The 16,489-nt window shown below is 35.6% G+C and overlaps 1 protein-coding gene across 14 annotated transcripts in view; it reads left to right on the top strand.

Annotated features, from left to right (window-relative positions):
* The window catches only part of LOC149512714 (uncharacterized), a 33,479-nt gene that overhangs the window by 8,849 nt on the left and 8,141 nt on the right, over window positions 1–16,489 (top strand). For 8 of the 14 annotated variants that reach the window (XM_089751346.1, XM_089751340.1, XM_089751341.1 and 5 more), the window contains 3 exons: window positions 678–5,008; window positions 6,109–10,436; window positions 11,537–15,863. The gene's annotated coding sequence lies outside the window, so the exon portion shown is untranslated. The remainder of the gene's footprint in view (window positions 1–677; window positions 5,009–6,108; window positions 10,437–11,536; window positions 15,864–16,489) is intronic. The other 6 variants (XM_089751345.1, XM_089751338.1, XM_089751344.1 and 3 more) reach the window with 6 other exon arrangements.

The following is a 16,489-nucleotide window of genomic DNA, read 5'->3' as shown; positions in this document are numbered from 1 at the left end:
GATATACAGAGAAATTTGACATTAGTGAAAAAGAATTGAATTTACCGTTTTTGAGCTCTTGTTATATTTTCGGCATTGTGGATTGTAAAGTTTGTTGAATATTTTGTATATGTACAGAGTGGGAGGTAAAAGGATGTTGTATATATTATTTTTTACTATTTATATAAATTTATATTTATGTTTATATATATAATTTTATATTTATATTTAAAAAATAATATTTTATATTTAATTAATTTTAGATTTACAAATTTAAATATATATAAATTAAAATGAATTTAAATATAAAAATAATATTTTAATATCAAATTCAAATATTAAATTTATAAAATTGAATTAAATTTGAAATGAGTAAAAATTTACCTCCATCCAATCTATTAGCATCCGTAAAACTGTTTTCTAAACAAGGGAAATGAACAATGATACATCTCTCCCTCCCTCCCAATGCCGCTCCTTACTGCGAAAAGAAAAACACTAAAACAAGTGATACCAAAACAAATTAAATAAAATAACCCCAGCAATCTCAGTACAACATCAACTTTATTTTGGGGGCACTCATAGGGATTATCATTACTTTATTTGTTTTTTTACCTAAAGTTTCTTTATCATTATCCACTCAATTTCTAGTATTTTCTTTCCCTTGTCTTTATTTCTGACCTAATTAGCTGCTGTTGCAGACCAAAGGCAAAGCTTGTGTGGCCCATTTTCAGCTAAGCTTGTCTGAAAACTTTACTCCAATCGCAATCTGAAAATAAAATTACTTGTAAATTTGATCATTTAAAATATAATACAATATAAATATAATATAAATAAAAAATATTAAATATTACACGATGAGACTCATTTTTAGAGTCTCAACGTCTGGTGTGATCTTATTATTTATATGTATTTTGTATTAGATTTATATAATGTTTGATGTGATTCGATAGATTTATGTGCATTTTATGAGATTTACTTAATATTTGATGTTATTTGATAAATTTGTGTGTTTTATGTTAGACTTAATAAGGATATCAAGTTTTAATTGAAGAAATTTGTAACGTTTTAATTTCATATCAAAATAATATGAAGTTTTATTATGATATATATAAAGATTTAAACTTAAATTAATAAAATATTTTTTGTGAGATAAAATTATAAGATTTTTAAATTAAAATGAATAATATTTTACGGGTCGAGTGAAAGATCAAACACCACCGAAGTTGCAAATTCTAGCAGCATAAGATTCTTAATTTTCTTGATCACGTTTCAATATCTACTAACTTCAAATATATATAAAAGAAAAAAAGATGAAAATTTTGAATACATCGTTATGCGGGCCAGTATCATTAATGTCCATATTCTTAACATTTTACATCTTTTGGTTACCAAGTGACCATTTTGTACAGTGACAGGGAGAGGGGAACCCAGGAATTGGATGTCCTGGATAGTTCTGAGACTGCAGCAGTAGATCAGGTGGAGAGGCAGCTGCCAGCTACATAATCGGTGGAATTCGATGGGGTGCTGGTGCATCAGTTAATAGCACGGTGTCTTTCACTACTTGAGCCAACTGAGCACCACTGGAGCAACTCCATTTACAGCACCATTAAAAGCAGCAATAATGAATGTATCTGCTTCAATGCGCATAGCTTCTGTGTTAATACGCAGTGGGGATAGGGATATTCCTTCATTATGTCCGCTGTCAGCATCTTTTTTGTCACGTGCTAGCTTTCCATACAAATTAACAATAGATAAGGATTTCTGCAAAGGGAATGCACTAGTATTGAATGCACTTTTTTATATCCTTTTCTCATTGCAAAACATGAATTCTACTTTGGCAGATTCTTGCAATATATGTTATATGTTACTCTGAAACCTGCGTAAATGAGAAGCATGCAGCAGAATTTATACCCATTAAAGAGGATAAGATTTGAGTCTTTGATGCTAATTTTGCTGTCTTTTGATTTGATGGGAGAAAATTCTGTTTATTTTGAGTTGCTAAAAGCTTCCACACTATGGAAAATGTAAGATAAAAGCAGCATCCATAAGATGAACAATTTGCCTCGGGTGGCTGCCGAGATTCGGCACCCTGGTCCATTCCAGTGCATCAGTTTACTCTGGCTAATTGCTGATGTAAAACACCTGACGAAATATTGTCAAATTCCCCAATTTGTTGTAATTAACAGAAAGACTTGTCGTTTAAGCAGACTCGCATGATTTCATCTTTCTATATCTATATAAAGCCATGCCATCTTCACCATGTGTATCAGGCAGGTGGACAGGCCCCCAAAGAAAAAAAAAAAGAGCTGGTTGTAGCCTTTTTTGGCTTCTCATTGCAACTATGAGTAAACGTAGCAATACTGGTGGCAAGAATGAGGTGAGAGGCAACATTGTTGGAGAGGGTATCAGGGGATTTACACGAGGAGTTCTCGACTGGTGCACTGATAGAGATCCTGGAGACCGAGATAAGGAAAAGTGCCCGCCGTGCCCGCCGTGCCCGCCTTGCCCTGTTGAACGCTCGCCGCCACCTGCACCAAATCCCGGTTCTGGCCGTCACCCTCCACCCCCATAGGCACAGCCCTATCCACATGTATACAATTATTGCTATCCTCCTCCTCCTCCTCCTCCTCCTCCTCCTCCTCCACCACCACCACCACCACCACCACCACCACCATCATGATCATGTCTACCTATACCATATCCTTATAATTATTGCCGCCCTGGGCAATACTGATAACCAAAAGATTCGGATGTTAAAGATTCGGACCGTAAATAAGACCAACCACAGTAATGGCACAATTAAAGTTAGTAACTTTGGTAGTACATGGACATCAGCTTAGTATCTGAAAATCAAAGTATTGAAACCAGAGGTCAAGGATTGATCTCCGCTTATGTAAGAAAATAATATATATCAATGGCTTTTAGTAAGAGGTGATGGTTTGAACTTCCAATAAATTTGTTTTACAATATTATCAAGTCCAACATCCAACTGGTTCGAGTTACTTTTGAGATATTATTTGGACAATCTCAGTAGTAAAACGATTATCTGTCCAACAACGAAGTAGAAACAAAGAAAAGTTCAATTGATTAATCCCTTACTAATCTTTGACAGAAGAGAAACAAAAACACAAACATGCCACTGCTAAAGAATTTTCCCCTAACTAATCTTTGAAACTTTATATCGCTGAAGTACCAAAAGAATTAAATGCAAATTCTTTTTGAAAAGAAAAATAAATCGGTTTCCAATTGAACTTTCAAATCTAGGCCAAGCCAGATTTTATCTAATCATTAATGAAAGATTTTTTACACCATCAAGGCTTCAAGCAGAAGATCAAAGAAATGTAGTAGGGAATTTAGCAAATGGTAGCCCTTAATTTACTGACAAAGTTAGATGATGATGAATGATGATGTAGTCAGGATTCCGGAATAATTACTCTACACCGTTTGTAAGTTCCTGATAAGTGATATGGAATATATAGCTTTGATTTCAATCACAAACTTTATTCCTCTTCCTCTATTTATTTAATTGTGAAGAACGTTAAGTTCCTCTTTACAAGTGTGAAGGTCGTGGACAAGCCTCCAAAAGCAAAGAGAAAGAAGAAACAACGAGGCCATGAAGAGGAATCAAGTCAGGGATCATGTGAGTGACTCTGTAGAATATGGATTTGATAAGCTTCACCGGGCAGCTGATCGTTACATGGTCTATCCTTTGGCTGTCGTCGAAGGTGCTATCCAGGGAGTTGCTCGAGGGGTTCACAACATGGTCACACATAAACATCATCATTTAGACCAAGCCACAACCGACCCTGGCAGGTGCAAGTGCAGGAGAAAGCCTCCTGGCTCTGCATATGGACAGCCTGTTGGACCATATCTGTGTTACGGTTGTCCTCCCACTCCCACTCCCACCCCTCCTCCATCTCTACCGCCACCCACACCTCCACCACCAGCACAATTTCAGTACCATCCGGCATTTCCAATTCCTTGCCGTCCTCCTTGTTAGTCTAAGAGCAACTTTGCAGTCAAGTATAAGAACAATAAGACAGAAGAAAATCCTACATCATCACCTTTGTCGATTGAGTACTCTCACTCAACATCTTATTATCTGTATCAACTTGAACTACAAATTTTATAGGAAATAATTTAATCTTATAAATTGTTGTTGTACTTTATTGTAGCTTTACCAATCAACACATTGCATGAATTACTACTAGTCAGAAGCTTCTCTTCTTGCAATTGTCATCGCATTTTATTTTAGTTTATTTGATAAAAATAAAATTGAAAACTGATTATGTTAATAAGTTGAATATATATATATATATATATATATATGAGATATCCTTTCCTCTTTGGAAAATGGTACAGTACCTGTACTACAGTGTTTTCTGACCCAGAGGCCACAGTTTGACCCCTAGTGTTGGATATCACTTCTCCCACTGCAAGTCATTCTTTAGAAAAGACAAGTCCATGGCAGCCCATATCTGTGAAGCAAAGGCAGCAAAACTTGCCGCAATCAGGTAGTGAAAGATCAGATTGGAACCATGAACCTGCACCTCAACATGACGCAACAAGATAGCGAGAAAGTGTTGCGTGGTTCGCATTAGTAGCAACAATTAATATTTGATAATGTTCCCCGATTGTCATGACGTGGCTGTAGTTTAGTGGTAAGAATTCCACGTTGTGGCCGTGGAGACCTGGGCTGGAATCCCAGTTACTGTCTTTTTTCAATTGCGCCAGAAAACTCAAGCTCATTCAACTTCTAGCGATGTTGATAGGACCGGCTACCCCATATTAAGCCCAGTCAATGGAGGCTAGGCCTACTCTTGTCAAAATCCAACCCATAAATTAACGAGTAGCAACGGTAAAGAGTAAAGAAAAAAAGCCCTAGGTGCTTTAAACCCCTCTAACCAAAGTGTCATCGATTGCTGCTTTCCCTGCAACTGAACTGAAGCTCTTTCAATCATCTTCCCCTTTTTATTTGGTTTCTTGAAGCTAAACAAATCTCCTGGCTGGTGTCTGCTCAAACACTCAGGTGACTAATTCTCTACATTATTGATTTTTCTTGAATATCCGGTTATCTTCTTTCAGTTTGTTTCTTTTGCACTGTATGATTTTATCTATGGGACTGAAATTGGAACCTGTTTCTTTTCATTTATACTATGATTTTAGTATAATCTTTTGAAGTTTTAAAATTATAACTTCACTTTCATACCCGTTCTTTTCAAAATAAAATCTGATCGTTGCTTTTCTAAATTTGGTGAGGTCCAGGATTCTTTGCATATATGTTTCTGGGTGCAGCTTTTACCATTATTTTGTTGGATTAGTAACTTAATATGGTATAAAGAAGTATTTTTTATCACCAACTAAGAGTAAATGGAGGTTGGTCTGAAGGAGAAAAGGGAAAAAGGCTATCTTTTTGACATGATTAATCAATTTTGTCTTGCATTATCTCCAGGATATACAGAGAAATTTGACATTAGTGAAAAAGAATTGAATTTACCGTTTTTGAGCTCTTGTTATATTTTCGGCATTGTGGATTGTAAAGTTTGTTGAATATTTTGTATATGTACAGAGTGGGAGGTAAAAGGATGTTGTATATATTATTTTTTACTATTTATATAAATTTATATTTATGTTTATATATATAATTTTATATTTATATTTAAAAAATAATATTTTATATTTAATTAATTTTAGATTTACAAATTTAAATATATATAAATTAAAATGAATTTAAATATAAAAATAATATTTTAATATCAAATTCAAATATTAAATTTATAAAATTGAATTAAATTTGAAATGAGTAAAAATTTACCTCCATCCAATCTATTAGCATCCGTAAAACTGTTTTCTAAACAAGGGAAATGAACAATGATACATCTCTCCCTCCCTCCCAATGCCGCTCCTTACTGCGAAAAGAAAAACACTAAAACAAGTGATACCAAAACAAATTAAATAAAATAACCCCAGCAATCTCAGTACAACATCAACTTTATTTTGGGGGCACTCATAGGGATTATCATTACTTTATTTGTTTTTTTACCTAAAGTTTCTTTATCATTATCCACTCAATTTCTAGTATTTTCTTTCCCTTGTCTTTATTTCTGACCTAATTAGCTGCTGTTGCAGACCAAAGGCAAAGCTTGTGTGGCCCATTTTCAGCTAAGCTTGTCTGAAAACTTTACTCCAATCGCAATCTGAAAATAAAATTACTTGTAAATTTGATCATTTAAAATATAATACAATATAAATATAATATAAATAAAAAATATTAAATATTACACGATGAGACTCATTTTTAGAGTCTCAACGTCTGGTGTGATCTTATTATTTATATGTATTTTGTATTAGATTTATATAATGTTTGATGTGATTCGATAGATTTATGTGCATTTTATGAGATTTACTTAATATTTGATGTTATTTGATAAATTTGTGTGTTTTATGTTAGACTTAATAAGGATATCAAGTTTTAATTGAAGAAATTTGTAACGTTTTAATTTCATATCAAAATAATATGAAGTTTTATTATGATATATATAAAGATTTAAACTTAAATTAATAAAATATTTTTTGTGAGATAAAATTATAAGATTTTTAAATTAAAATGAATAATATTTTACGGGTCGAGTGAAAGATCAAACACCACCGAAGTTGCAAATTCTAGCAGCATAAGATTCTTAATTTTCTTGATCACGTTTCAATATCTACTAACTTCAAATATATATAAAAGAAAAAAAGATGAAAATTTTGAATACATCGTTATGCGGGCCAGTATCATTAATGTCCATATTCTTAACATTTTACATCTTTTGGTTACCAAGTGACCATTTTGTACAGTGACAGGGAGAGGGGAACCCAGGAATTGGATGTCCTGGATAGTTCTGAGACTGCAGCAGTAGATCAGGTGGAGAGGCAGCTGCCAGCTACATAATCGGTGGAATTCGATGGGGTGCTGGTGCATCAGTTAATAGCACGGTGTCTTTCACTACTTGAGCCAACTGAGCACCACTGGAGCAACTCCATTTACAGCACCATTAAAAGCAGCAATAATGAATGTATCTGCTTCAATGCGCATAGCTTCTGTGTTAATACGCAGTGGGGATAGGGATATTCCTTCATTATGTCCGCTGTCAGCATCTTTTTTGTCACGTGCTAGCTTTCCATACAAATTAACAATAGATAAGGATTTCTGCAAAGGGAATGCACTAGTATTGAATGCACTTTTTTATATCCTTTTCTCATTGCAAAACATGAATTCTACTTTGGCAGATTCTTGCAATATATGTTATATGTTACTCTGAAACCTGCGTAAATGAGAAGCATGCAGCAGAATTTATACCCATTAAAGAGGATAAGATTTGAGTCTTTGATGCTAATTTTGCTGTCTTTTGATTTGATGGGAGAAAATTCTGTTTATTTTGAGTTGCTAAAAGCTTCCACACTATGGAAAATGTAAGATAAAAGCAGCATCCATAAGATGAACAATTTGCCTCGGGTGGCTGCCGAGATTCGGCACCCTGGTCCATTCCAGTGCATCAGTTTACTCTGGCTAATTGCTGATGTAAAACACCTGACGAAATATTGTCAAATTCCCCAATTTGTTGTAATTAACAGAAAGACTTGTCGTTTAAGCAGACTCGCATGATTTCATCTTTCTATATCTATATAAAGCCATGCCATCTTCACCATGTGTATCAGGCAGGTGGACAGGCCCCCAAAGAAAAAAAAAAAGAGCTGGTTGTAGCCTTTTTTGGCTTCTCATTGCAACTATGAGTAAACGTAGCAATACTGGTGGCAAGAATGAGGTGAGAGGCAACATTGTTGGAGAGGGTATCAGGGGATTTACACGAGGAGTTCTCGACTGGTGCACTGATAGAGATCCTGGAGACCGAGATAAGGAAAAGTGCCCGCCGTGCCCGCCGTGCCCGCCTTGCCCTGTTGAACGCTCGCCGCCACCTGCACCAAATCCCGGTTCTGGCCGTCACCCTCCACCCCCATAGGCACAGCCCTATCCACATGTATACAATTATTGCTATCCTCCTCCTCCTCCTCCTCCTCCTCCTCCTCCACCACCACCACCACCACCACCACCACCACCATCATGATCATGTCTACCTATACCATATCCTTATAATTATTGCCGCCCTGGGCAATACTGATAACCAAAAGATTCGGATGTTAAAGATTCGGACCGTAAATAAGACCAACCACAGTAATGGCACAATTAAAGTTAGTAACTTTGGTAGTACATGGACATCAGCTTAGTATCTGAAAATCAAAGTATTGAAACCAGAGGTCAAGGATTGATCTCCGCTTATGTAAGAAAATAATATATATCAATGGCTTTTAGTAAGAGGTGATGGTTTGAACTTCCAATAAATTTGTTTTACAATATTATCAAGTCCAACATCCAACTGGTTCGAGTTACTTTTGAGATATTATTTGGACAATCTCAGTAGTAAAACGATTATCTGTCCAACAACGAAGTAGAAACAAAGAAAAGTTCAATTGATTAATCCCTTACTAATCTTTGACAGAAGAGAAACAAAAACACAAACATGCCACTGCTAAAGAATTTTCCCCTAACTAATCTTTGAAACTTTATATCGCTGAAGTACCAAAAGAATTAAATGCAAATTCTTTTTGAAAAGAAAAATAAATCGGTTTCCAATTGAACTTTCAAATCTAGGCCAAGCCAGATTTTATCTAATCATTAATGAAAGATTTTTTACACCATCAAGGCTTCAAGCAGAAGATCAAAGAAATGTAGTAGGGAATTTAGCAAATGGTAGCCCTTAATTTACTGACAAAGTTAGATGATGATGAATGATGATGTAGTCAGGATTCCGGAATAATTACTCTACACCGTTTGTAAGTTCCTGATAAGTGATATGGAATATATAGCTTTGATTTCAATCACAAACTTTATTCCTCTTCCTCTATTTATTTAATTGTGAAGAACGTTAAGTTCCTCTTTACAAGTGTGAAGGTCGTGGACAAGCCTCCAAAAGCAAAGAGAAAGAAGAAACAACGAGGCCATGAAGAGGAATCAAGTCAGGGATCATGTGAGTGACTCTGTAGAATATGGATTTGATAAGCTTCACCGGGCAGCTGATCGTTACATGGTCTATCCTTTGGCTGTCGTCGAAGGTGCTATCCAGGGAGTTGCTCGAGGGGTTCACAACATGGTCACACATAAACATCATCATTTAGACCAAGCCACAACCGACCCTGGCAGGTGCAAGTGCAGGAGAAAGCCTCCTGGCTCTGCATATGGACAGCCTGTTGGACCATATCTGTGTTACGGTTGTCCTCCCACTCCCACTCCCACCCCTCCTCCATCTCTACCGCCACCCACACCTCCACCACCAGCACAATTTCAGTACCATCCGGCATTTCCAATTCCTTGCCGTCCTCCTTGTTAGTCTAAGAGCAACTTTGCAGTCAAGTATAAGAACAATAAGACAGAAGAAAATCCTACATCATCACCTTTGTCGATTGAGTACTCTCACTCAACATCTTATTATCTGTATCAACTTGAACTACAAATTTTATAGGAAATAATTTAATCTTATAAATTGTTGTTGTACTTTATTGTAGCTTTACCAATCAACACATTGCATGAATTACTACTAGTCAGAAGCTTCTCTTCTTGCAATTGTCATCGCATTTTATTTTAGTTTATTTGATAAAAATAAAATTGAAAACTGATTATGTTAATAAGTTGAATATATATATATATATATATATATATGAGATATCCTTTCCTCTTTGGAAAATGGTACAGTACCTGTACTACAGTGTTTTCTGACCCAGAGGCCACAGTTTGACCCCTAGTGTTGGATATCACTTCTCCCACTGCAAGTCATTCTTTAGAAAAGACAAGTCCATGGCAGCCCATATCTGTGAAGCAAAGGCAGCAAAACTTGCCGCAATCAGGTAGTGAAAGATCAGATTGGAACCATGAACCTGCACCTCAACATGACGCAACAAGATAGCGAGAAAGTGTTGCGTGGTTCGCATTAGTAGCAACAATTAATATTTGATAATGTTCCCCGATTGTCATGACGTGGCTGTAGTTTAGTGGTAAGAATTCCACGTTGTGGCCGTGGAGACCTGGGCTGGAATCCCAGTTACTGTCTTTTTTCAATTGCGCCAGAAAACTCAAGCTCATTCAACTTCTAGCGATGTTGATAGGACCGGCTACCCCATATTAAGCCCAGTCAATGGAGGCTAGGCCTACTCTTGTCAAAATCCAACCCATAAATTAACGAGTAGCAACGGTAAAGAGTAAAGAAAAAAAGCCCTAGGTGCTTTAAACCCCTCTAACCAAAGTGTCATCGATTGCTGCTTTCCCTGCAACTGAACTGAAGCTCTTTCAATCATCTTCCCCTTTTTATTTGGTTTCTTGAAGCTAAACAAATCTCCTGGCTGGTGTCTGCTCAAACACTCAGGTGACTAATTCTCTACATTATTGATTTTTCTTGAATATCCGGTTATCTTCTTTCAGTTTGTTTCTTTTGCACTGTATGATTTTATCTATGGGACTGAAATTGGAACCTGTTTCTTTTCATTTATACTATGATTTTAGTATAATCTTTTGAAGTTTTAAAATTATAACTTCACTTTCATACCCGTTCTTTTCAAAATAAAATCTGATCGTTGCTTTTCTAAATTTGGTGAGGTCCAGGATTCTTTGCATATATGTTTCTGGGTGCAGCTTTTACCATTATTTTGTTGGATTAGTAACTTAATATGGTATAAAGAAGTATTTTTTATCACCAACTAAGAGTAAATGGAGGTTGGTCTGAAGGAGAAAAGGGAAAAAGGCTATCTTTTTGACATGATTAATCAATTTTGTCTTGCATTATCTCCAGGATATACAGAGAAATTTGACATTAGTGAAAAAGAATTGAATTTACCGTTTTTGAGCTCTTGTTATATTTTCGGCATTGTGGATTGTAAAGTTTGTTGAATATTTTGTATATGTACAGAGTGGGAGGTAAAAGGATGTTGTATATATTATTTTTTACTATTTATATAAATTTATATTTATGTTTATATATATAATTTTATATTTATATTTAAAAAATAATATTTTATATTTAATTAATTTTAGATTTACAAATTTAAATATATATAAATTAAAATGAATTTAAATATAAAAATAATATTTTAATATCAAATTCAAATATTAAATTTATAAAATTGAATTAAATTTGAAATGAGTAAAAATTTACCTCCATCCAATCTATTAGCATCCGTAAAACTGTTTTCTAAACAAGGGAAATGAACAATGATACATCTCTCCCTCCCTCCCAATGCCGCTCCTTACTGCGAAAAGAAAAACACTAAAACAAGTGATACCAAAACAAATTAAATAAAATAACCCCAGCAATCTCAGTACAACATCAACTTTATTTTGGGGGCACTCATAGGGATTATCATTACTTTATTTGTTTTTTTACCTAAAGTTTCTTTATCATTATCCACTCAATTTCTAGTATTTTCTTTCCCTTGTCTTTATTTCTGACCTAATTAGCTGCTGTTGCAGACCAAAGGCAAAGCTTGTGTGGCCCATTTTCAGCTAAGCTTGTCTGAAAACTTTACTCCAATCGCAATCTGAAAATAAAATTACTTGTAAATTTGATCATTTAAAATATAATACAATATAAATATAATATAAATAAAAAATATTAAATATTACACGATGAGACTCATTTTTAGAGTCTCAACGTCTGGTGTGATCTTATTATTTATATGTATTTTGTATTAGATTTATATAATGTTTGATGTGATTCGATAGATTTATGTGCATTTTATGAGATTTACTTAATATTTGATGTTATTTGATAAATTTGTGTGTTTTATGTTAGACTTAATAAGGATATCAAGTTTTAATTGAAGAAATTTGTAACGTTTTAATTTCATATCAAAATAATATGAAGTTTTATTATGATATATATAAAGATTTAAACTTAAATTAATAAAATATTTTTTGTGAGATAAAATTATAAGATTTTTAAATTAAAATGAATAATATTTTACGGGTCGAGTGAAAGATCAAACACCACCGAAGTTGCAAATTCTAGCAGCATAAGATTCTTAATTTTCTTGATCACGTTTCAATATCTACTAACTTCAAATATATATAAAAGAAAAAAAGATGAAAATTTTGAATACATCGTTATGCGGGCCAGTATCATTAATGTCCATATTCTTAACATTTTACATCTTTTGGTTACCAAGTGACCATTTTGTACAGTGACAGGGAGAGGGGAACCCAGGAATTGGATGTCCTGGATAGTTCTGAGACTGCAGCAGTAGATCAGGTGGAGAGGCAGCTGCCAGCTACATAATCGGTGGAATTCGATGGGGTGCTGGTGCATCAGTTAATAGCACGGTGTCTTTCACTACTTGAGCCAACTGAGCACCACTGGAGCAACTCCATTTACAGCACCATTAAAAGCAGCAATAATGAATGTATCTGCTTCAATGCGCATAGCTTCTGTGTTAATACGCAGTGGGGATAGGGATATTCCTTCATTATGTCCGCTGTCAGCATCTTTTTTGTCACGTGCTAGCTTTCCATACAAATTAACAATAGATAAGGATTTCTGCAAAGGGAATGCACTAGTATTGAATGCACTTTTTTATATCCTTTTCTCATTGCAAAACATGAATTCTACTTTGGCAGATTCTTGCAATATATGTTATATGTTACTCTGAAACCTGCGTAAATGAGAAGCATGCAGCAGAATTTATACCCATTAAAGAGGATAAGATTTGAGTCTTTGATGCTAATTTTGCTGTCTTTTGATTTGATGGGAGAAAATTCTGTTTATTTTGAGTTGCTAAAAGCTTCCACACTATGGAAAATGTAAGATAAAAGCAGCATCCATAAGATGAACAATTTGCCTCGGGTGGCTGCCGAGATTCGGCACCCTGGTCCATTCCAGTGCATCAGTTTACTCTGGCTAATTGCTGATGTAAAACACCTGACGAAATATTGTCAAATTCCCCAATTTGTTGTAATTAACAGAAAGACTTGTCGTTTAAGCAGACTCGCATGATTTCATCTTTCTATATCTATATAAAGCCATGCCATCTTCACCATGTGTATCAGGCAGGTGGACAGGCCCCCAAAGAAAAAAAAAAAGAGCTGGTTGTAGCCTTTTTTGGCTTCTCATTGCAACTATGAGTAAACGTAGCAATACTGGTGGCAAGAATGAGGTGAGAGGCAACATTGTTGGAGAGGGTATCAGGGGATTTACACGAGGAGTTCTCGACTGGTGCACTGATAGAGATCCTGGAGACCGAGATAAGGAAAAGTGCCCGCCGTGCCCGCCGTGCCCGCCTTGCCCTGTTGAACGCTCGCCGCCACCTGCACCAAATCCCGGTTCTGGCCGTCACCCTCCACCCCCATAGGCACAGCCCTATCCACATGTATACAATTATTGCTATCCTCCTCCTCCTCCTCCTCCTCCTCCTCCTCCTCCACCACCACCACCACCACCACCACCACCACCATCATGATCATGTCTACCTATACCATATCCTTATAATTATTGCCGCCCTGGGCAATACTGATAACCAAAAGATTCGGATGTTAAAGATTCGGACCGTAAATAAGACCAACCACAGTAATGGCACAATTAAAGTTAGTAACTTTGGTAGTACATGGACATCAGCTTAGTATCTGAAAATCAAAGTATTGAAACCAGAGGTCAAGGATTGATCTCCGCTTATGTAAGAAAATAATATATATCAATGGCTTTTAGTAAGAGGTGATGGTTTGAACTTCCAATAAATTTGTTTTACAATATTATCAAGTCCAACATCCAACTGGTTCGAGTTACTTTTGAGATATTATTTGGACAATCTCAGTAGTAAAACGATTATCTGTCCAACAACGAAGTAGAAACAAAGAAAAGTTCAATTGATTAATCCCTTACTAATCTTTGACAGAAGAGAAACAAAAACACAAACATGCCACTGCTAAAGAATTTTCCCCTAACTAATCTTTGAAACTTTATATCGCTGAAGTACCAAAAGAATTAAATGCAAATTCTTTTTGAAAAGAAAAATAAATCGGTTTCCAATTGAACTTTCAAATCTAGGCCAAGCCAGATTTTATCTAATCATTAATGAAAGATTTTTTACACCATCAAGGCTTCAAGCAGAAGATCAAAGAAATGTAGTAGGGAATTTAGCAAATGGTAGCCCTTAATTTACTGACAAAGTTAGATGATGATGAATGATGATGTAGTCAGGATTCCGGAATAATTACTCTACACCGTTTGTAAGTTCCTGATAAGTGATATGGAATATATAGCTTTGATTTCAATCACAAACTTTATTCCTCTTCCTCTATTTATTTAATTGTGAAGAACGTTAAGTTCCTCTTTACAAGTGTGAAGGTCGTGGACAAGCCTCCAAAAGCAAAGAGAAAGAAGAAACAACGAGGCCATGAAGAGGAATCAAGTCAGGGATCATGTGAGTGACTCTGTAGAATATGGATTTGATAAGCTTCACCGGGCAGCTGATCGTTACATGGTCTATCCTTTGGCTGTCGTCGAAGGTGCTATCCAGGGAGTTGCTCGAGGGGTTCACAACATGGTCACACATAAACATCATCATTTAGACCAAGCCACAACCGACCCTGGCAGGTGCAAGTGCAGGAGAAAGCCTCCTGGCTCTGCATATGGACAGCCTGTTGGACCATATCTGTGTTACGGTTGTCCTCCCACTCCCACTCCCACCCCTCCTCCATCTCTACCGCCACCCACACCTCCACCACCAGCACAATTTCAGTACCATCCGGCATTTCCAATTCCTTGCCGTCCTCCTTGTTAGTCTAAGAGCAACTTTGCAGTCAAGTATAAGAACAATAAGACAGAAGAAAATCCTACATCATCACCTTTGTCGATTGAGTACTCTCACTCAACATCTTATTATCTGTATCAACTTGAACTACAAATTTTATAGGAAATAATTTAATCTTATAAATTGTTGTTGTACTTTATTGTAGCTTTACCAATCAACACATTGCATGAATTACTACTAGTCAGAAGCTTCTCTTCTTGCAATTGTCATCGCATTTTATTTTAGTTTATTTGATAAAAATAAAATTGAAAACTGATTATGTTAATAAGTTGAATATATATATATATATATATATGAGATATCCTTTCCTCTTTGGAAAATGGTACAGTACCTGTACTACAGTGTTTTCTGACCCAGAGGCCACAGTTTGACCCCTAGTGTTGGATATCACTTCTCCCACTGCAAGTCATTCTTTAGAAAAGACAAGTCCATGGCAGCCCATATCTGTGAAGCAAAGGCAGCAAAACTTGCCGCAATCAGGTAGTGAAAGATCAGATTGGAACCATGAACCTGCACCTCAACATGACGCAACAAGATAGCGAGAAAGTGTTGCGTGGTTCGCATTAGTAGCAACAATTAATATTTGATAATGTTCCCCGATTGTCATGACGTGGCTGTAGTTTAGTGGTAAGAATTCCACGTTGTGGCCGTGGAGACCTGGGCTGGAATCCCAGTTACTGTCTTTTTTCAATTGCGCCAGAAAACTCAAGCTCATTCAACTTCTAGCGATGTTGATAGGACCGGCTACCCCATATTAAGCCCAGTCAATGGAGGCTAGGCCTACTCTTGTCAAAATCCAACCCATAAATTAACGAGTAGCAACGGTAAAGAGTAAAGAAAAAAAGCCCTAGGTGCTTTAAACCCCTCTAACCAAAGTGTCATCGATTGCTGCTTTCCCTGCAACTGAACTGAAGCTCTTTCAATCATCTTCCCCTTTTTATTTGGTTTCTTGAAGCTAAACAAATCTCCTGGCTGGTGTCTGCTCAAACACTCAGGTGACTAATTCTCTACATTATTGATTTTTCTTGAATATCCGGTTATCTTCTTTCAGTTTGTTTCTTTTGCACTGTATGATTTTATCTATGGGACTGAAATTGGAACCTGTTTCTTTTCATTTATACTATGATTTTAGTATAATCTTTTGAAGTTTTAAAATTATAACTTCACTTTCATACCCGTTCTTTTCAAAATAAAATCTGATCGTTGCTTTTCTAAATTTGGTGAGGTCCAGGATTCTTTGCATATATGTTTCTGGGTGCAGCTTTTACCATTATTTTGTTGGATTAGTAACTTAATATGGTATAAAGAAGTATTTTTTATCACCAACTAAGAGTAAATGGAGGTTGGTCTGAAGGAGAAAAGGGAAAAAGGCTATCTTTTTGACATGATTAATCAATTTTGTCTTGCATTATCTCCAGGATATACAGAGAAATTTGACATTAGTGAAAAAGAATTGAATTTACCGTTTTTGAGCTCTTGTTATATTTTCGGCATTGTGGATTGTAAAGTTTGTTGAATATTTTGTATATGTACAGAGTGGGAGGTAAAAGGATGTTGTATATATTATTTTTTACTATTTATATAAATTTATATTTATGTTTATATATATAATTTTATATTT

Source organism: Durio zibethinus, chromosome 22 (assembly GCF_047325235.1).
Source record: "Durio zibethinus cultivar Kanyao isolate XHJ-2024 chromosome 22, ASM4732523v1, whole genome shotgun sequence".
NCBI classification, from domain to species: Eukaryota; Viridiplantae; Streptophyta; class Magnoliopsida; order Malvales; family Malvaceae; genus Durio; species Durio zibethinus.
Note: the sequence above shows the minus strand (reverse complement) of the source record. Positions and strands in the feature narration are given on the sequence as shown.